We start from the raw sequence: 22,774 nt of genomic DNA on the forward strand, positions 1-22,774 counted from the left end.
CCACGAGTTGGAAATCAGCCTTGGCAACATAGCAAGACCCTGTCTCTACAAAAAAGTACACATACAAACAAAAAATTACCTGGATGTAGTGGCATGCACTTGTAGGCTCAGCTATTTGGGAGGCTGAGGCAGGAGGATTGTTTGAGCAATCCCAGGAAATTCCTGAGAGTTTGAGGCTGCAATGAGCTATGACTGCACCACTGCAATCCAGCCTGGACAAAAGAGCAGAAAAAACCTCTGATTCAAAAAGAAAAAAAAAGTTAAAAAAAAAAATCTCTTCCATCTGTAAAAGAGGGAAAAGAAGGGTACTAGAAGGCACCCTCCTTTAAGAGTTCCTTAACCCTTGCTCTACAGTTTTATACTTGAAGCAAGGTAAATCCCAACTTCTCCCAGTCTCTTTGGTGCAAAGATACCCTTTGTTCTCTAGACAATACAAATTGGAAGCAGCAACAGGCTCTGGTTCACAGAAGATTCTCTCTGATGCTATGATATCACTTACTTTATACTAATATCTAATTGGCCTTCATTCAGCCTAAGGATTAACCAAGGAACAAAGCGAAAAACAGCTTTAACCAAAGCTGATATAACACAAAGAGGTAGAGCCTTTCAAATTATCTAAGCTAATCATAAGGAAAAAAAAAAAAAGAAAACACAACTTGAGAATATGGCATTTTACCAAAAAAAGAAAGCCCTGAAGACAATTACTATGAATTTCCTAAAGATACATATGTTGCTCATTTAGAGAAGACAAATTACTAGGGCTTGCCTAGGAAAAAAGTCAGCTAAAAAGGATACCATCTCATTTATCTCAATACAGATACCCCAGTGCCTACTCCAAAAGGTTCAAAATAACCTCCCCAATCACTCTCTTCCATAAACCCTGGCCAAACTACCCTCAAAATGAGTCATAAACATCACTACCTAAATGCGATTTGGTCACATTGCTCCTATTCACTGCACAGTCTCCAATGAGATTGACAAAGGTAAATCTTACATATTTCTTCAAGGTATACCTAAATTTCCTTTTCTCTGTTTAGACTGCTTTGACTCAGAAGTCATTCTCTCTTTTGCTTACCTAACAACAAGGTCCTATTGGACATATTAGACATTTGCATTATCTTAAGAGCTTATTTTTTGTAGTTTAATTAATGCTATAATTGAACAAATCATGTTCACACATTTTCAAATACAAGAAATGACTACTTACACTTCTAACATCTCAATCAATTTCACTATTATTTTCTAAGCTCACCACACCTTCCCTCTGGGACATTTTTTCCTACCGAGTGCATCATTTAGTATTTCTTTTAGAAAGGTTATGTAAATGGTAAATACTCTTATACTCTTATGCTACATATTTTTAAATGTCTTAATTTTGTCCTCATCCCTTTTTGTTTGTTTTTTGGAAACAGGGTCTTACTCTGACCCCCAGGCTGGAGTGCCATAGTGCGATCATGGCTCACTGCAGCCTCGACTTCTCCAGCTCAGGTGATTCTTCCACCTCAGCCTCCTGAGTAGCTGGGACTACAGGTACGTACCACCATATCTGCTAATTTTTGTATTTTTTTATAGAGACGGGGTTTTGTCATGTTGCTCAGGCTGGTCTTGAACTCCTGAGCTCAAGCAATCCTCCCACCTTGGTCTCCCAATAAGTTGGTATTACAGGCGTGAGCCACTGCGCCCAGCCTCATCCTTGAATAATAGTTTAGAAGGATGGCCTTAGGGATATTACAGAATCAGCAGACCACTTTTTCAGTTTCTGGTCACTAAACTGTGTTTTTATCCTACTTTTGCCTCTTAGTTCACAGCTTACAGTAAGACCACAGCCCCAGGCAGAGCTGGCAGCTAACATTTTAGTGTCAATGATGGAAAACAGGCAGGGGGAAGGATTCTCCTGGCTTCCATCCCTTCCTTCAGGCAAGAGCTCCCCCATCTCCTGAGAAGCGGCTGAGGGGTAGTTAAGCAACTTTCTGCTTCTGGCCAGGAGCTTGGCAGTCTCAGAGTTCCAGGGCTACTTATCACTTTCTATTTCTGGTCACCTCCTGGTCCTTAGAGATGTTTGTCTTGATTTTGAGACTAGGTATGTCGTTTTAGTTTTATCTTGTATATCCTTTTGTTGCCATGTGGGATATGGTGCTGAAACAAGACCTGCATGGAGCCACCTGACTGGAACTCTCCTGTGTTCCTCCTTGACACTGGGGTGCTCAGCATGGTGCTGACTATAGAAGAGTTGATACATGCTGATAATTTTCACATAAGTTCAAGTAAATGTGCATATATGCAAACATGTCAATGGGATCCTGAATAACAAGAGAAATAACACATTCATAAACAATCCTAGTGGCATATAGGTTTTACTTGCTTTGATTTATAGCAACCATACTGTCCATCTTATCCAAATGAATGTAATAATCCTGGGTTATTCATAATGAGCTTCAGTTACAATTTTAAGAAAACCAGGGAGCTGATAGGTATAAATCATACACAGTGTTGACACATCTCTTTCTGACTTCCTCTGTTCTCTACATACATTATTGAATTATAGAATTCAATACATTTATAGATATAAATGTGTATCTATATATACAATATAATTTAATATGATTCAGGATATAATTCAATACAATTATAGAATTCTAAAAGATGTTTATCTTAAATCAAAAACTGAAATGAACATGAATCAACTTGAATGGTTTTGACCCATGCAGCCCACATCATCCTCAGAAGTAACCCATCCCAAGTCTTTTGTGCGTATTCTAAGGAAGAATGAGGCGTATCCCAAACAGCACCACGATACAATAAATTTACAAAGTGTAGTATATCAACATCACAAAGAGAAAAATAATAATCTCCATGAATTTTTGGTTTTTTTTAAAGCAAAGAGTCAAAAACTAAAAATTAATCAGGGTATCTTCTGTAGTGATTAGAAAAATATTGTCTTTGCATCTGGAAAAGGCTTCTACTTATTTTACACTGACATATTTATGCTATGAAGAAAATAAATTCACTAGGTTATTGATTTCAATTAAAATATTGTTTAAGAACATCCAGGCCAAGCACAGTGGCTCACGCCTGTAATCCTAGCACTTTGGGAGGCCAAGGTGGGCAGATCAAGAGGTCAGGAATTCAAGACCAGCCTGGCCAACATGGTGAAATCCCATCTCTACTAAAAATACAAAAATTAGCTGGGCATGGTGGCAGGCATCTGTAATCCCAGATACTCGGGAGGCTGAGGCAGGAGAATTTGGGAGGCAGAGGTTGCAGTGAGCCGAGATCGCGCCACTGCACTCCAGCTTGGGCGACAGGGCAAGACTCCATCTCAAAAAAAAAAGATCCAACTGCCTCTGATTTAATTATCTGTTCCTCACACAACCTTTTTTTAAAAATTTTTTTACAGACAGGGTCTCATTCTGTCACCCAGGCTAGAGTGCAGTGGCATAATCATAGCTCATTGTAACTTCAAACTCTTGTGTTCAAGTGATCCTTCGGCACACAACCTCTTTGATTGATAACTTTATCTTCTAAGATAATCAACATACCAAATGAAAGTGTACTGTTCTGATTTGAGCCAGTTTTTTTAATCTACTATACACAATAAATTGACATTGTACTTTCCAGTTACTTTTGGGTAACTGGTAAAAATGAGTTCTTTCACCCATGAAGCTGAAAGCCTAATGGTTCTCCACCAAAGTGCAAACATCTCTATTTTTTTTTTAAAAAAACTCTGTACATCCAATGATTAATCATCCCTGCACAGCCATACTAAATAATCAAATCTTTATTTTATTTTATGTATTTCTTTATTTATTTTGAGACGGAATCTTGCTCTGTTGCCCAGGCTGGAATGCAATGGCACAATTTCAGCTCACTGCAACCTCCGCCTCCAGGGTTCAAGCAATTCTCCTGCCTCAGCCTCCTGGGTAGCTGGGATTATAGGCTTATGCCACCACACCTGGCTGATTTTTGTATATTTAGTAGAGACGGGGTTTCACCATGTTGGTCAGGCTGGTCTCAAACTCCTGACCTCGTGATCCACCCACCTCGGCCTCCCAAAGTGCTGGGATTACAGGCACGAGCCACTGCACCCAGCCATAATCAACTCTTTAAATCATCCAATTTACAGTTGGAAATAATCTTAGTAATGATCTCTTCTATAATCTCTAATCTCACTGCTTTTACCTGGTACCTGATTTTCCTCCTCCAGCCCAGTGGTTCTCAAATGTTAGCCTAAGGATATCAGAATCCCTTGAAGGGCCCACTAAAATACAGGTTGCTGAGTCTCCCTCCTCCTCGCTCCTCACCGGGAAATTCCCATTTAGTAGTTCTGGGTTGGCCCTAGAATTTGCATTTCTAACAAGCTCCCAGATAATGCTAAAGCTGCTGGGTGTGGGACCACACTTGGAGAATCTCTGCTCTAGTTTCTTCCCCGTTTTACTCCTGTAGAGTTAATAAAACTAATTTTACTTAGACTAGACATTCATGACCCAGGGCTCTCATACTAAAGTGAATTGAGTTTAACATGGAAGTCCTTCTGATTATTAGAATCCTCATCTATCCTGAGCTCATCTCTTGACCAACCTAGCAAACCGGTACACAATTCTTGCCTCCACAACAATCCTGCCTCAGTTCTCCCTCTGCTAGAAGGCTCTCCTTTTCTGCAAATCAATGGCCACTATTTTATCAATCCTTATTTATTTACTCATTCATTCATTCAATAAATATTTATGAAGTACTTGCTATGTGTTAGTCACCATGCTAAGTGGTGTGAAAAAAGACCAAGGTCAAAATCTTCCATGACTAACCTTAAATCAACTCCAAACACCTCATGACCTTGTTACTCAACGGGGTACTGATCCAGACCCTAAGGGAGGGTTCTTGGGTCTGAGCAAGAATTAGAGGCAAATCCACAAAGCAAAGTGAAAGCAAGTTTATCAAGAAACCAAGTTTATTAAGGAATAAAAGAATGGCTACTCTCATAGGCAGAGGAGCCCAGAGGGCTGCTGGTTGCTCATTTTTATGGTTATTTCTTGATTATATGCGAAACAAGGGGTGGATTATTCATGCATCCCCTTTTTAGACCATATAGGGTAACTTCCTGATGTTGCCATGGCATTTGTAAAGTGTCATGGCGCTGGTGGGAGTGTACAGTGAGGACGACCAGAGGTCACTCTCATCACCGTCTTGGTTTTGGCTGGTTTTGGCCGGCTTCTTTATTGCAACTGTTTTATCAGCAAGGTCTTTATGACCAGTATCTTGTGCCGACCTCCTGTCTTATCCTGTGACTAAGAATGCCTCAACCTCCTGGGAATGCAGCCCAGCAGATCCCAGCCTTATTTTACCCAGTCCCTATTTAAGATGGAGTTGCTCTGGTTCAAAGGGATGGAGTTGCTCTGGTTCAAAAGCCTCTGACAACTTTGTATCCACCTTAGAAGTTAAATTGTTCAAACAAGAAAAAAGTACCCCCAAAGCACATCAAACTGTTTTTTCCAGGAGTGGAAATAAATATGCCACGAATCTGTTATATTTTCTTTCCTGGTCTTCTTATAACTTAATATCCATTTTAGAGAGCTCTAAAAAGAGCTACGGGTCTAATAAAGATGCCACTATTTGTATGTTGAATACACTTGCAGGATCTGCCTCTCAAGCGGTAGGTTTTAAAAAAAGTAACTGCTGGTAGCTAAACGTTGACGCTCAGTAGAAGGAAACTAAAATACTTGAGGGCAGGAAACAAGCCTTCCTTCTTGATGTTTCTGGAGTTTACCTAGCAGGTGCTCCAAAGTGAGACGAATGGATGAAACCACCCACTGCTTGTTAAACTTTTTAGACAGCATATTTTTACAGATAGCACTACAGCAATACATAGTTCACGGTAACATTTTATGCACTCTTGAGTAAATCCTCAAAGTCCTATGACAATATTTTAAAATTTGCTTCTACTCATGCTTAATTTTTAAATAATATTTATTCATATTCTAGAACAAGTTTGAATGAAGTCATACAAGTTGTCCAAGACTAATAACCCCATGGAATAAATAAAATTTATTAATGATAAAGGAAGCTTTCAGATAGACCCAATTAAGTCAATCTTATAATTTTATTGAAGCTTGACAGAAGAGTCCATGTAAGTGCAATAAAGTTTAATGGAAACTCAGTCTGGTACTAAAAGAGTAGGCATTATATGCAATGAAAGTATAAATTATAAATAAGAAATAGTCTTATAAGAAGTTTGAATTTCCTCAAAATTAGCCAACATATACTTACAATCAAATTTATATGTTCAGTTAAGAAGACAGCTACAGTGATGCTATATATTGTTTGTACAGTCTGCATTTGAAAAATGAAGTTATTCTTTAATTAGCCATTTCTAAGCCAAAGTTAATGGTTGTTTGAAAATGAGGCTCATTACATGATTCTGCAAATGTACTCTGTAATAACTAACATTACCACACAGCTGTGTAAACATATTTACCATGACATATTCTTTTACCACAGGTGTATGTTTTCCATTCTGAGCATTATTAATATGCATCTGAGACTAGTCTGATGTAGAACTAACATTTAAGGGAAGAAATATTTCTTAAATTATTTAACTGTTTATAAAATAATATTTTAACTGGAGAACACTTAATACATCATAATCCATGTTATTTTTAGTGTTTTTATGCTCCAACTTGTTCTAAATCGGTTTATGATAGTTACTTCTTTCTTATTTAAGATCTATTAATAATAGAATCCTCACCTAAAAAGTCAATAAAATCAGTCCCGAAATAAATGATCTGATTTGTATTTACCAGCATGCATATTTGCAGCATGAGTAGTTTTTATGTCTTTCTGGTAACAAATACAGTTTTTGAAAGTAAAAATATTCCAAAAATATAATCAAATGACTGGAAATTATTAGTTAAAATATGAGGCCGGGGCAGTGGCTCACGCCTATAATCCCAGCACTTTGGGAGACCGAGGCGGGCAGATCATGAGGTCAGGAGTTCAAGACCAGCCTGGCCAATATGGTGAAACCCTGTCTCTACTAAAAATACATAAATTAGCCAGACATGGTGGTGTGTGCCTGTATTCCCAGTTACTCAGGAGACTGAGGTAGAAGAATTGCTTGAATCTGCCAGGCAGAGGTTGCAGTGAGCTGAGACTGCGCTACTATCTTCCAGCCTGGGCGAAAGAGCAAGACTTCATCTCAAGACAAACAAACAAAAAAAAGAGTCTCTGAATAAATTAAAGATAAATTACCGTTTCTAAATTTATATAACATATCATATTAAGAAAGAAGCTATCAGAAATAAACTTTAGTCTCTTTTTAACATCATGAATACTAATTAATGTACTAAATGATACTGAAAACATCTGTAAGTATGTTTCTATATAAATAACATCTTCAGTATAGCTCAGAACAAAAGGCTTAGTAATGACTTATGATGTAATAGTGAAGACTGAATGACTACTTAAGTGCAGAGGCTTCAGAAGCTCACACAAATATATTTTCTATCTAACAAGTAGTTCAGACAATCTTGGAGATTACTTTTTAATTTTGGAAATGTAAAATACATTAAAAACCTCACATTGGCAGGTACTGGTTTTAAAAGATGTCTAAACCTTTACATGGACATGAGAATATTTTTTCAGCTTTTGTCCAATAACTATTAGCTTCATCCTTCCCGATTAGGGAAATGAATAAGAAGACTATTTTTCTTTTCCATAAAAGGAATTTGAATGGCAGGAGTACACAGCTCATATGCTAGGTTTTATTTGATCTAAGTAAGGCTGCCACACAAACACTGAAGCAGATTAAAATAAAAATAAAATGTATTTAAGCACAAATTTGATGTTTATGCACTCTACTGCCTCCTTCTGAGGAAAGACCCAAACATAAGTCTTCTAATGCACAGAAGTAGTTCTCTTCCCTAACCTCTGAGTAGACACCTCAGAACCTAGGAATGGCTTAGGTATCTGATTCATAAAGAATTTAGACTAGTAATCTTTAGTGTACTTAGAAGGCAATGTCAAATATCTATGATACCATCTAATTTTACATAGTGTAGATTAAGGTCACACTACATCTAAAGTTCTTAAACAGTGATCACAAAGCCAGCTTAAAAAATCTGAGCTCTTTAAAAACAGTCGGCAGAACTCTCATCACAAAGGGAAAGAAAAAATAAGCAATTGGTTATATTAAAACAGATATCCCAAGTTATCCAATATCCTAGTAAATATATTTACATATATAAATTTAGTATTTACTTTTTATAATATGTATTTAGACATACCAAAATACCCATTTCTTTGCTCATTTTGATTCTTATATCTCACATTTTCCATCTGGGTTCAATTTCCTTTTAGTGAAGTATATGCTTCTGTAGCATTTCCGACAAAAATCTATGAGTATTGGCCAGTGGCTCACACCCATAATCCCAGCACTTTGGGAGGCCAAGGCAGGTGGATCACTGGAGGTCAGGAGTTCCAGACCAGCCTGGCCAATATGGTGAAACTCCGTCTCTACTGAAAATACAAAAATTAGCCAGGTGTGGTGGTGATGCCTGTAATCCCAGCTACTCAGGAGGCTGAGGCAAGAGAACCACTTGAACCTGGGAGGTAGAGGTTGCACTGAGCAGAGATTGTGCCACTGCACTCCAGTCCAGGTGACAGAGTGAGTGAGACCCCATCTCAAAAACAAAAACAAACGAACAAAAATCTATAAGTATTACATCCTCAGCCTCTGCAGGTCCCCAAATATCTTTGTTTTTCACTCTTACCCTTAAATTATTTCCCTTAGTACTTTAAAGGTATTATTCCATTGCCTTTGTCATCTATGAGAAGTTAATTTTCAATCTTCATTTTCATTCTTGGTAGAAAACCTATTTTTTGTCTCTAGTCACTGTTAATACTTTCTCCTTTTCTTTCAGATATCTATTTCATATGCTTTCCTGGCTCCTCAAATCTCTCACGAATCCTTCATCCTCAAGCTTGACTCATGACCTACTTCACTAAGAATACAGTAAGAATATACAAGCAATCAGAAGAGAACTTCCACAATTTATCACCACCAGAGCGATTCACCCACCAGTATCTGTTTGTGGGTTAGTTTTCTGCAATCCTGCATGTTTCTAGAGATAATCTGTCCTCACTTCTAAAAATAATCTATTTGTGTACTATATTCCAATTCCTCTCATCTACTCAACAAGACCATCAAATACTTCTCATCTTTCTCATTTTCCCTCTCTGTTGGATCATTCCCAACAGCATACAAATATGCTTTTTTCTCATTTTAAAAACAACACAAAACAAGTAAAATACCTTTCTCAGTCCTACAGCTCCTTAGAAATAATGCATAGATTTCCCCACAAAGTACCTAACTTTAGCTCCCACTCATCACTCTGTTCATATATTAGTAAAAATAATAGTTAACTTGATGGAGATCATACTGCAATCAACTAAAAACATCATTGACTTCACCACCTTCATCTTGATCTCCTATCTCTAATTTGTCAGATGAGTTATTATCCTGCCTTAAAAGTATGTTCTGGGTATTTTGGTTGTTGCTATTTTAATTTAAAGCATAAGTACAGTTAAGTTTCAGTTTTTCCGATTATCCAAGTATGTAGTTTACAAATGTGTTGAGGATCATTACTTTTCCATATCATAATTAATTCATTACTCAGTAGGATCTCCAACAGAAAAAAGAAAACAGAAGCACTGAAAATCCACAAATTAAGTATGCAATAATGTCAAAACTACTCATCAACTGGATTTTCTTTTTTATGTATCTCATCTACTGACATAGACAATCCAAATTAACTGTATCATGTGAATGGGTATGTATGACATAAATGGTTTCACATATATCATTTTAATCCTCATTCTTAGCAAAAGAGGCAAGCACTAAGATTATCCTCATTTTATCAATCAGAAAACTAAGGCTTAAAAATGTTGTCCCTAGTTATACAATGAGAAAGTGATAGAATTTACATTCAAACCTAGACAGTCTGAATCTAGAGCCTAAATTCATAACTGCTGTACTATATTCAATCTCAATTCTACTGATTAATGTTAATAAGAAAATGTATATGATGATTTTAAGAACTAAACTACGTGTATTTTACTTGTTTTAATCTTACCAGTTTACATAATTACACAGCATATCTTATGCCTTTTATTAAACTTTACAGTAAAATTATTTGAACTCTTGAAGTCAGAAGCATTTTGGGGGTTGCTAAAAACAAAATCATGATTTTTTAGAAATTTTTCATTAAGGGAACAATCAGCTCTACATAGTACTTAACATTAAACTTCCTCTTGCTGGCCAGGCATGGTGGCTCATACCTGTAATCCCAACACTCTGGGAGGTCAAGGCAGATAGATGGCTTGAGCCCAGGAGTTCAAGGCCAGCCTGGGCAAGAGTGAGACCCTGTCAAACAAAAAAAAAAAAAGAAAAATTTGCTCTTGCTGAGGTAGGTGTGGTAGCTCACGCCTGTAATCCCAAGTATTCAGGGGACTGAGGCAGGAGGATCCCTTGAGTCCAGGAATTTGAGGCTGCAGTGAACTATAATCATGCCACTGCACTACAGTCTAGACAACAGCACAAGATCTCATCTCTTAAAAAAAAAAATTTCCTCTTGCTCTAGGTTAAACAATCTCAATCCTGTAAGCCAGACAATATCAAACAAGACCCTCACCCTTGGCAGTGAGGACATAATTAAGATGGAGATTTTATTTTGACTACCTGATGCACATAAAAGTTAGCATTTAATGCCCAAAATACTCTCAACCATTTATTTAATTACTCTTAACCATTTCACCAACTTGAAAATCACCCATGATAATTCATCAACTAAGAAGACATGTTCTGATTATTTCTCTGGCAGATACTGAAAACAAGCAACTTTTAAAAATGTTTTAAATATCCTATGTTAGAACCTGAGACTATTTTCTTGCTCCCCTCACAACCCCTCCCCCAAATTCAAACAGGCTGAAATTTGGGGGAGGCAGCACAATGACATGGAAAGACTGTATTAAACATAATTTCTGTGAGCCTTGGTTTTCTCATGGCCTTGCTTGTAGGAATCAAAAAGATAAAGGACTATATCCATACAAAGTATTCCTACATAAGAATGTTATATATTCCTATATTTATATAAAGTGTTATTTCAAATAGAAGCTGCTTAAAAGGTATTCATAATTTATTTTGTAAAAAGGTATTTAATTCTTTTCTCCAGAAACATTAAAGATTAAATGTCACAAGGTTAAAATAACTTCATGTTAGGTGTGTGCACAAGTAAACCAGATCAGGGCCCAAGTATATCAACTAGAGAGATAATTTAAACTAGTCATGAAGTTTAGCTGAGATATACAGTAGACATAAGGCAATGAAAATAAGTAATATAACCAAACCCTGAAAGCAGCCTCATACCTTATCTATTAAACACTGAACACAGTATCTTCCTGCCAAGTGCAATAAACTGTCGTGTGGGTCATGTGAGTGACACATTTGAAAATGTTTTAAACCATTAGGCATCTTTTAATTCAAAAAAATTCTGTTATTATTAAATTCCCCAAGCCTCAGTTTACCCAAGTAACAAACCTGAATGTGTACACTTTAATCTATAATAAAAGTTGAAATTCAAAAAAAAAAAAACCAATGGTACATGGCACATAGGTACTCAATATGTAAAATGGTTTAAGGGATAAGTGTATTAATATATTCCTGAATGTGAACAAATGAAGGAACACTTCAAAAAATTTTTGGCAGGAAGTTTCAAGAGTTACAAATTAAGAATTTTCCATTTGTTTTTCAACAAAATCACTTTTACTCTTTAAGAACACTCTAGGCCACACAAAAACAAAGTTGATACTTCAGCAACTGTGTTCCCTCCCCAACAATTGGCTCTATGATCTCAGTGCTTAAAAAAAAAATCTATTTACCACTTCTGAAAAAGACATTTTGATACTGGCTTCAACTTTTATACTACATCTGCTAGTGCAGGCTTTTTCCACCCAAAACAATGTTTGTATCCCTGCAGTGAAATTTCTTCCACATACTGTAAGACATAATCCACATACTAAAAGCTAAAATCCCTGACCAAAACTTCACAGATAAGTAGATTTAATAAGAAAGTGTATGTTTTTCCTCAACGAACATTTTTCCTCAACGAACATGACTAGTGAATATCAGATGTCACCAGTTCATCGGGAGGATATCAAGAACAAAGCAGGGGAAAAAATTACAGTAAAAATGTACTACTTACTGGGAAGATTTAAGACTTAAATATTCCTATGATTCAGATTCGATGGGGAATATCTTTTTGAAAATAAATCTGAAATGGACATGTACATGTTTTTACATTACATGTATGTTTAAAACACCAAGTACTTTAGCCTCTGTACATACAGAAAAGTAAATATAATAAAACTGGTATGTATTTTTAAAATAAAAACATTCAAGTGAAAGTGAAAGTGATAGATGTTAAGAAATGTTTCCCTGAGGGAATAAGGCTTAGCTCATTATTTCTAGATTTAACCACAACCATTAGGTGCAAAATGAAATTATTAATGACAGGTTCATTGAATTGCCACCTAGAAAGCTTAATAAAGTATCCTAGAAATACAGTACAAATCTCCATAAATTTAGCTGACAAAGGCTTTTAAAAAGGATACAAAACTATATGCTAACAATATTTTTCATTATTTTTTAAAGTTTCATGTTTTTATTTCTAAACAACTTTGAGGTATAATTTATATACAATAAAATGTACAAATTTTAAACACATAGTGCAATGAGTTTTGACAATGAATAGATGCATCCATGAAACCACAACCTCAATGAAGTTATAAAATATTTCCATCACCACCAAAAGTTCTCTTGTACCCCTTTGTAGTAATCTCCCCACTATATCCCATCCCAGACAACCTCTGATCTAATTTCTATCATCATAGTTTTGCTTGCTCTAGAACTTCCTAAATGGAACTACATAATACATATAATATATACTCTTTTGTGCCTAGTCTTTTATTCAACAGATATCTATAAGATTCATCCACACTGTCTTTTCATTGCTGAGGAGTATGCCACTGAATGATTATATCAAATTTTGTTTGTCCACTTCCCTATTCATGGATACTTAGATTGTTTTCAGTTTGGGGCTATTACGAATAAGATTGACATGGACACTCATAAGTAAGTCTTTTTGTGGGCACATGTCTTCATGTATGTAGGGAATTACTGGGTCATAAGGTACATGCATGCTGACTAAGAAACTCCAAAACTTTCCAAGTGGTTATGCCATTTTACACTTGTTCTTCATTCTCTCTGATACTTGAAATCTTTGGTCTTTTTCATTTTAGCCATTCTGGCAGTTATAAATGGTATCTCATTGTGGGTTTTAAATAATTTCCCTGATGACTAATGGTGATGCTCATCTTTTCATGTGCTTATTGGCCATCTGTACATCTTCTTTGTGTGTCTTTTCAAGTCTTTGCTCACCTTTTAAAAGTTGTTTGTCATGTAAGAGTTCTTTCAACATCCTAGATACAAGCCCTTTGTCACATATTGTATTACAAATATTTTCTCCTACTTTGTACCTTGCTTTTTCCTTTTACTTTTCTTTCCTTTTTTTTGAGACAGAGTCTCACTCTGTCACCCAGGCTGAAGTGCAATGGCGCCGTCTCAGCTCGCAACCTCCACCTCCTAGGTTCAAGCAATTCTCCTGCCTCAGCCTCTGGAGTAGCTGGGATTACAGGCGCCCCCCACCACACCTAGCTAATTTTTGTATTTTTAGTAGAGACGGGGCTTCAACATCTTGGTCGTGCTGGTCTCAAACTCCTGACCTCAGGTGATCTACCCGCCTTGGACTCCCAAAGTGCTGGGATTACAGGCATGAGTCACCGCGCCCGGCCTCTTTTTTTTTTTTTGAGACAGGAGTGTGCTCTGTCGCCCAGGCTGGAGTCCAGTGACAGCATCACGGCTCACTGCAGCCTTGACTTCCCAGGCTCAAGAAATCCCCCCACTTCGGCCTACCAATAGCTGGAACCACAGGCATGCACCACCATGCTCAGCTAATTTTTTTCATTTGTAGAGACAGGGTCTCCTCTCCCTATGTTGCCCAGGCTGGTCTCAAATTCCTGGAGGTAAAGCTATCCTCCCACCTCGACCTCCCAAACTGCTGGGATTACAGGCATGAGCCACTGCACCTGGTCGCCTCGCTTTTTCATTTTTTAAATGGTATATTTTGAAAAGCAGAAATTTGTAAGTATGATAAAGTCCAATTTATCAAAACTTTAAAAAAATCTTATGAATAGGTTTTTAAAAAAAAAATCTTGAGAAATCTTTGCCTTTCCTAAGGTCACAAAGATTCCCTATGTTTTCTTCTAAAAGTTTCATAGCCTTAGGTTTATAGCATTTAGGCCTATAATCTACTTTTAGAAAATTTGCTGTGGGATAGAGATCAAGTTTTCCTTCTCCATCTGCAAGAGATGCAGTTAACCCATCATATGTGGAAAAGACTGATCCTTCTTCATTGAATTACCTTGGCACCTTTGCTGAAAAATGAATTGGCCATATATGTGTGGGTCTTTCAGGACTCTATTCTGTTCCATTGATCTGTTTATCAATCATGTTCTTTTAAAGAGATAAAATGTACATTAATTCTTGTGTTTGTTATAAAGAGTCAGAACTGGGCAACTACTGATGTATTCCCAGCATTCTCTCACAAAGAAAAAGAAAATCACAGGTTGCAAAAAATGATGAGATAAATGGCAGAAATTTGTATTTCATTATTTTTTAAAAATCAGTTATTCTTAATAAATAAACCAAATTAACAGTAAAATGTGTTGAATTTATTTTCTAAGTTGACTGGTATTCGATTAACTACTTGGAAGGAGTACAGTGGCAAAAAAGCACCAAGGTCTATAAAAGGTTCCTAATGAGCCTTTCAGAATTTCCCTGATACACTTCAGCTGAGCCTTCAACTGGACAGTATCTCCTTAGGTTCATCCCTGGTCAGCTGTTTCAAACCCTAACAACCTACCTCTGGTATCCCAGCCCCGCCCTTTGTCCATCACAATTAAGGAGTGTGAGTGTACTCCTTCTTTGGAAAGAAAACTGAAACTATTCTCTAGATTTTCAAATTCATCTGTATTTCTACCTATCCTGAAATCCTTCCCTCAGAAAAAGGAAAAAAGAAAGGGTGTCCCTACTCAGATGCTTATTTTTCTACCTGTGGGTCTTTAATCCCAGCCTTTGGGTCAAATCAGTCTCAAAGGTGGTGTTTCTAAATCTTTAGGAAATAAATTGGAATCTACAAGAATTCTCAACCTCATAACTTATTCTGTATTTTTCAAAGATTTATTTATGTGTTCTTAAATAATAATGATGGCAGCCGCAGCCCGTCTGGGGCAGCCGCTGCAGTGTCGCCAGCTGTAGCAGGGGAGGCACAGCCGGGCTCGGGGTGCCTGTTCCAGGGAGCCAGCAGGAGCCGGGAACAGGTGGGAGCCCCACCCATTTCCTAATTGCAAGGCAGGAGCCCCATGCTCCCAGGCGCAGCGACAGCTACCCAGCCATGGCTGCAGACCCAGGCATCTCTGCACTATTGGGAGCCCGGGAAGCCCCCTGTCCCCACCGGCCTGGAAGAGGCTGCTCCCGCTGCCTGGCCTCTCCCTGCTCCCAGCACCCGCTCTGATTTCGGAGCAAAGTTGAAGCCAAGTCCAGGCGCTGTCGCAACCTGGCCGGGTGTGCGCATACTTGAGGCAGTGCTGACACTCCAGCCCCCTACTGTCTCAGTCCCCTCTGGACTTTGGGTGCCTACGGGGATAGGAGGGAGCCCGAGGGGGCACTGAGGGTGGCTCAGCCATTGGCCTACAGGTGCCCCTCTGCAGGAACAAGCTGGGCATGATAGACTGAAGTGACTTATGGTGTCAGGAGGCAGACTGGCTCCTAGGTGGAAAGGGATAGGTCCGTGTTGAAGCCCCACCTTCAAGCCAGGGACGGCCTGAACGCTGCGGGCCGGGCTATCAGTTCTAGGTGAAGTCTGCACTGGGAGTGAGAACTTAGGGAGCTTTTTCTGGGCCCACCCATGGGTCAACCAGCACACACTTTCTGCCTTATGAGACCCATAACCACCCACCCAGTGTGTCAGACTCACACAGACATGAGGACTACCAGCTGGGAGAAGGAACTACTCACTTCACCTCCCGCAGGATGACCTGCCTGCGGGAGGGCGCTACCCACTTCGGGTCTCCTGAGAACTGTTCTGCCACTCAATGAAGCTCCTCTCCACCTTGCTCACCCTTCAGTTGTCCATGTACCTCATTATTCCTGGATACCAGACAAGAACTCAGGACCCGCCGAATGGCAGGACTGAAAGAGCTGTAACACAAACAGGGCTGAAACATGCCCCCCTCCATTAGCCACATTGTGGGCCACAAGGAGAGAAGGGAGCCCACACCTAGGGGCTCCCGGAGCCAAGGTTGTGACACTCTCTTTTGGGCTCTGCAGTTCCTGGCGTCTCCAAGCTTCCAGACATGAATGCCTGCAGTGGAAGCTGGATGCAGTACATCTGGTCCAGCCGCAGCCTTCCATGGAGTCAGTGCTGGCGCCTGGAGCTGCCCGCCCTGCCATAGCAGCTGATGTGCCTAGCTGTGCACAGCGGCCAGACCTCACGCTCACTCGCCCACACAGCCCTCACCGCTCCGGCCTGGCTTGCCTTTGGCAGGTGTGGGATCCGGGCCGGTAGCATGAGCCAAGCACAGCCTGCCAGGTCGAGTGGGCGGAATGAGGCCAGCAGGCACAAGCAATGCTCAGGAAGAAGGCTCCGCCAGCTACAGAGGTTTCCAGCTGGCAAGTAACACCCCAAGGATCCTGTGACAATAATGAGTGACACTAATTATTCTATACAGTGAATAATTTTTCCGTGATAGGGTTATTATCCATTTAGTAGAAAACCACTAAAGTTTTAGTAGTTTTCTGTAACACAAAAGATTTAATAATAAAGGCATGGTTTATAATTATCAACCAATATATTGTGGTGTTGTGATAAGATCGATATTTTCATAACATAAAAATGATCTCTACCTGATATAGACATCTAATAATAGAAAACATCAAGTGAAGTAAACATTAACACATGTCAAATAGAAATTATGTAAAAATTTACAGATGATATCACAAATATTTGATATTTAAAAGCCACCAATTTTTAATAAAAATTAAAAACACATAAAACATTAATTGCCTTATTTGAGACTTGACTTTGGTTTCATGACAAACATTCCAGATATAGAAAACTTTCTTTCATGTTGCATAGATGTTGGTATGATCACCAAGCTGGACATTCAAACCCATTTTGCTTCATTTAAGCTCATTTTCTTTTTTAACAATGAAAATATTTTGTATGCTTGCCCTGATTTTGGTTTTGTCATTAAAATGAATACTGCTTTGCTAATCCAGATTACAGATGTTTCTGATTTCACATCAGAGTGTTCCACAGCCACACTGTGATCATCTCTTGCATTTATTCTGTCAAAAATATTTACAAATAATTGTAGCCTGTAGCAGATACCAAACACCAGGAGCCCTCAGCAAACATTATTAGGTATAGTATTCAAGTCATGTAACATTCAGATCTCCTAGCAATGTTAATAGCACTACAAAAAATCACATGTCCAAATGACCAATTTAAGATTTTGCTGTCAAAACTTATTATTTCTTGGGATACCACTCACTGGAATCATATACAAAATATACTATGTGAATAAGCTTATTAATACTTGTTATTTGCAAGAATGATTCACCATTAGCAGTAGTCAGGGTGAGGAATACACACTAGCACATGGCAAAGCCGCAATAAGACGTAAAGCTTTCCATCCTGTGTTCCTCTCCAGCTTCCCAGAAATAGCCATCTTAACCTTTGACTCTCTGTGTCATGTTTCCTGCTGTTGCTGCAGACTTGGTGTCAATGAATTTAATCAGTAACCTCTGCCTTGACTGCTAAACTTGAAGGAAAATTATAATACCTGCCTGTTTTCCTGCTTTTCCCACCAAATTTCTCAGCATTTGGGAGTCTAGAAAAACATAAAATTCCTGAGAAATGCCAGGAAGCAAATCTTGAATGGGAACATTTCTCTTGGGTATCTTTACCTAAAGTATCACTCCCTCCTCTCCTCTCCCCACCCCCATTAATTTTCTTGCTCTTGGCTTTCAGTTATACATGTTTTTCCTAAACTCTGTACCATCTTCTAAAATTTGTATGTGCTTCCCTGTATCACCTTCCCTTCATTGCCAGTTCTTAAGATAGTCGTTCATATTTACTCTTTCTGCTTCCTCATTGGCCTTTTACTCCTCAACACACACACACACACACACACACACACACACACACACACACACATATCCTGGCTTCCACTTTCACCATTCTATAACCTGTTGTACTCACTAAGGACCTCAAACTGGCAAATGAAATCAGATCTCTCTCCAGGTCTTATCCTACTTTACCTTCATGTAGCATTTGATGCCATCTACCAGTCCCTCCTTCTCAAAACTCTCTTCTAGCTTGGTTTCCCAAGCAGTAATCCATCTAGTTTTTCTTACTGCATATTGCTTTTCCTGCTTTTTTGATTTTTTTGTTGGCTTTTTGTTCTGGTCCCCTCTTTAAATATGGATGTTTTTTAAGGTTCTAGGTCCCAGCCCTCATCTAAAGGCATTCTTCCTGAATAATTTTAGCTAACTTTTGACCAATAACATAGTTTACTTCCAAATCCTTATTTCCAGCTTCAGCCTTTCCCTTGATTTCAGGCAGAAATTTGTCTTTCTACCCAAAAATGGTGAAAATACTTTCATCACAGCTATAGGTAGGAAATTATCTTTGATTATTCTTTCCTTCACACTATGTTCAGCTGGTCATTAGGCCCCATCTATCTATTCTACCTTTAAAATGTCTCTGGAATTGTGTCACTTCACTCTTCCTCTCAGTTTCTATGCTTCAGCTACACTTCGTTTCTTAAATGAGCCATGCTTTTCCAACACAATACCTTCACACACACTGTTCTCTCTTCTGGAAGTCATCCCCCTCTTCTCTTCACCTAGCTAACTCCTGGTATTATGGGTTGGATTACGTCCACCTCAAATTCATATATTGAACTTTTAACCCTCAGTACCTCAGAACATGACCTTATTTGGAAATAAAAGCTGTTGTAGAGATAATTTGTTAAAATGAGTTCATACTGGAGTAGGGTGGGTCCCTACTGCAGTATGACTGATGTCCTTATAAAAAGAGGAAATCTGGACACAGACAAGCACAAGGGGGGAACACAATGTGAATGTGAAGGCAGAGATCAGGCTAATATGTCTACAAACCAAGTAACACCAAAGATGTCCAACAAATCACCAGAAAATAAGAGAGAGGCATGGAACAGATCCTCCCTCATAGCCCTCAGAAGGAACCAGTAACCCCGCCCACACATTGATCTTGGACTTCTAGCCTCCAGAACTGAGAGACAATAAATTTCTGTTGTTTAAACCACCCAGTTTGTCATACTTGTTATGGCAGCCCTAGAAAACTAACACCTAGTTGTAGCTCAGATGTAAACTCAAAAGTTACTTCCTCCAGGAAGTCTTCCCTGATTCCCCCAAAAGGAACTATTCCTCATCTCCCTTATTTATGAGCTCTCATAAACACTCATTGCTTTTCCTTTACAGCATTTATCATATTTATCTATATGATTAATTATACTAAAATTATCTCCTCTACTAGTCTGTAAAGTAGATCAGCTCAAGTACTTCATTAGTTCTCCCTGTATTACTGCCTTTGAAGTACTGATCCCTATCTGAAATGATCTTAATCATTTACCTAAGTACTTACTGTATTTATTACTTATTTCTCCCTCCACAAAGCATAACCCTAAATTATACAACAGTGTCTGGCACATAGTTGGTGTTCAACAATTATCTACCAAATGAACTAATGCATAAACTCCAATAGAAGAACCTATCAATGTTTTGCTCACTAATGATTATATATCCAGTTCTTAACATATGGAAAGCTGGTCATATAGAAAGCAATAATTATACATGTTGAATAAATGAGCCTACTTAATAATGACAAGTATTTCATTGTAAGGAAGCTTATCACTTTAAAAAATCACTTGTAAATATTAACAGTTTAGAGATGATAACCTTCCATATGCTAAAGTAACCTTTTTTTTTTTTTGAGAGGAGTCTCGCTCTGTTGCCCTGGCTGGGGTGCAGTGGCGTGATCTCGGCTCACTGCGAGCTCCGCCTCCCGGGATCATGCCATTCTCCTGCCTCAGCCTCCCGAGTAGCTGGGACTACAGGTGCCCGCCACCACGCCTGGCTAATTTTTTGTATTTTTAGTAGAGACGGGGTTTCACCGTGGTCTCGATCTCCTGACCTTATGATCTGCCTGCCTTGGCCTCCCAAAGTGCTGGGATTACAGGCGTGAGCCACCGCACCCGGCCAGTAAATCTTTTTTAGTTACATCAATTTACTTCTACTTTCCAGTTGGTATTTAATATTTATAAACATGTGCCAACAATACAGCTTGAAAGGCACAGCTCTAAGCTATGACTGATTTCAAAATCATTTAAATTCATAGAATAAAAATACAAAACTTCACTACTTCCTTAAGGTTTCTGCTCTGAAACAACAAAATGGAAAATACAAGTTTAAAAGAAGTTTTCAAGATAATGAAATCAGAAATTGTCTTCATTTTATATTATATATTACTACAATAATGCTGACAACATTAAGTAATTTTTAGAAGATATTTTTGCTCATTATCTCGTGTCTCTTAACCTAACAGGCATTTCCTGTTTCTATGTTTTGTGTAGTCTTTGCCCAAGGCATATATAGTTCATGTAGTTATAATAAAATGTGGCTCTGTGAAAAAAAAAAATAGTTGCATGGGGAAAATGATAAACCAAACCAATGAAAAATTTACATTTGGAAGAAAAACTGTATCACAGAAGCCAAGAGATATTATCCCAAGTGCTACTGTTTGCATTCTCTCACCTTTAATCAGAAAATCTCTTGAAAGAGTTCCCTTTAAACAGGAGTCTTAAGGAATTGAGGAAAAGCACTTACTGGAGGAAAACAGAATCACCTATCATCAATCAGTTCAGCAGACAAGGTATACAAGGTAACTAGATACCAAACAAAACCCTGGCTTTCAAAGGATTAAACATCAATTTATTTAATGCTAGCCTGCTTAGATTTTGAGGGGTTTTTCTTCTGTTCTTAACATAAAACTTCTTGACCTCAAAAGAATCCCAATACCTTTTCCCAAAATATGCCATATATTGTAATAAAAAATATAAATTATACTCCACCCAAATTATAAAGTATATTTTTAAAGAGTTGGAATCTTAAGGGAAAAAAACATTTATCTTAAATGTTTCAAAGTAACATTCCCAACACAAAAAAAATGATAAATGTTTGAGGTGATGGATATTCCAAGTACTCGGATTGATCACTGTACACCAGATGTATAGAAACATCACTATGTATTGTACATATCCATGGATATGTACAATTATTATTTGTCCATTTAAAAAAGTTTTTGAAGGGAGAGAAAAAAGTAAGCAACTAAATAAACTAAGAAATCTCTTCGGAGACATTCAAATACACACACACACACACACACGCGCGCGCGCACACACACACACACAAATAACATAACCAGTCACCCAAGATAAAGTTGTCACTAAAATAACAAAAAGAAATCTTGCATTTTAATTTTTCTATAAAAGGTAATATTGTTGATATTTAAGAAGATGTAGTTACTCTCTCAGTATGTGGGAGAAAATATGAATTTTCTAAATACTTTCTGGTTTGCCTTTTATCTTCAATGTGCAACAGAATACATTCTGATAAACACACTACATAACTCAAAATTTAATACAGCCTCTCCCATTACTTTGGGCATTCTAATTTCACAATTTTTACACTACCCCACCCTCAGCATTCCCTTGCTCCAGAAAAAAATTTACTTAAAGTAAAACTTTTTACCCTTTTCACCCAATAAAAATACCAAAGAAAATTTTACTTAAAAAAAAATATTTTCCTTAAGATTAGTTTCTTCAATTTATGTAAATTTTTAACTTTTTTAACTTTTTAAAATTTTTAAAAATTTTAAATTTTTAACTTTTTAAAAGATGGTTTGTTCAATATAATAATGTATGTAGAGATTTGCTCTGTCTCATTCACATGCATGCAGTAAGTAGCCAGCCTATATTTCATATGTGATACTCATTATGATTGGCTGGTACATCTAAATTTAAAAATTACTAGTTAGTCTTTCTTTCCATTACTTACCAGTGAATCCAGGAAACTCAAGTAGGACTGTATTGTGATATTTCAGGTAATTTTATAAAGCTAAACCATCTCCTAGAAATGTTCTTAAATGAAACAACTAGTATGAAATGCAACCTGCTCCTAAACAGTCAGGCAGATCAATTTTTAAAATCCACCCAAAATTGTGAACTGAAACTTCTACAGTCAACATTTCAGGGATTTGAAGCCAAGAACCCAAAGGGTCCCAACCTGAACCCAGATTTAATATCAGTGACTGAAATAATGGAATTATAATGGTTCAGCAGTGCCACTTCTCTGCTACTGTGACCTCTACACCCTGTTCCAATTGGTCAAATTAGGACAAAAGATCTATTTCCATTCTCAAAGACATCAACATTTTGAACATAAAAATATTAAAAACAAAAACAATGTGACATTTATAAATTACCTAATTCAGGAAACTATTAT

General features: G+C 37.8%; 1 protein-coding gene across 2 annotated transcripts in view; it reads right to left on the bottom strand.

Annotated features, from left to right (window-relative positions):
• DISP1 (dispatched homolog 1 (Drosophila)) overlaps positions 1 to 22,774 on the bottom strand; it is a 206,324-nt gene that overhangs the window by 101,243 nt on the left and 82,307 nt on the right. The window contains exon 2 of one of the 2 annotated variants that reach the window (XM_012000999.1): positions 10,330 to 10,414. The exons of the other annotated variant lie outside the window; for it this stretch is intronic. The gene's annotated coding sequence lies outside the window, so the exon portion shown is untranslated. The remainder of the gene's footprint in view (positions 1 to 10,329; positions 10,415 to 22,774) is intronic. 2 annotated transcript variants of the gene reach the window in all.

This window comes from Mandrillus leucophaeus, unplaced genomic scaffold, assembly GCF_000951045.1.
Source record: "Mandrillus leucophaeus isolate KB7577 unplaced genomic scaffold, Mleu.le_1.0 Scaffold645, whole genome shotgun sequence".
Taxonomy (NCBI): Eukaryota; Metazoa; Chordata; class Mammalia; order Primates; family Cercopithecidae; genus Mandrillus; species Mandrillus leucophaeus.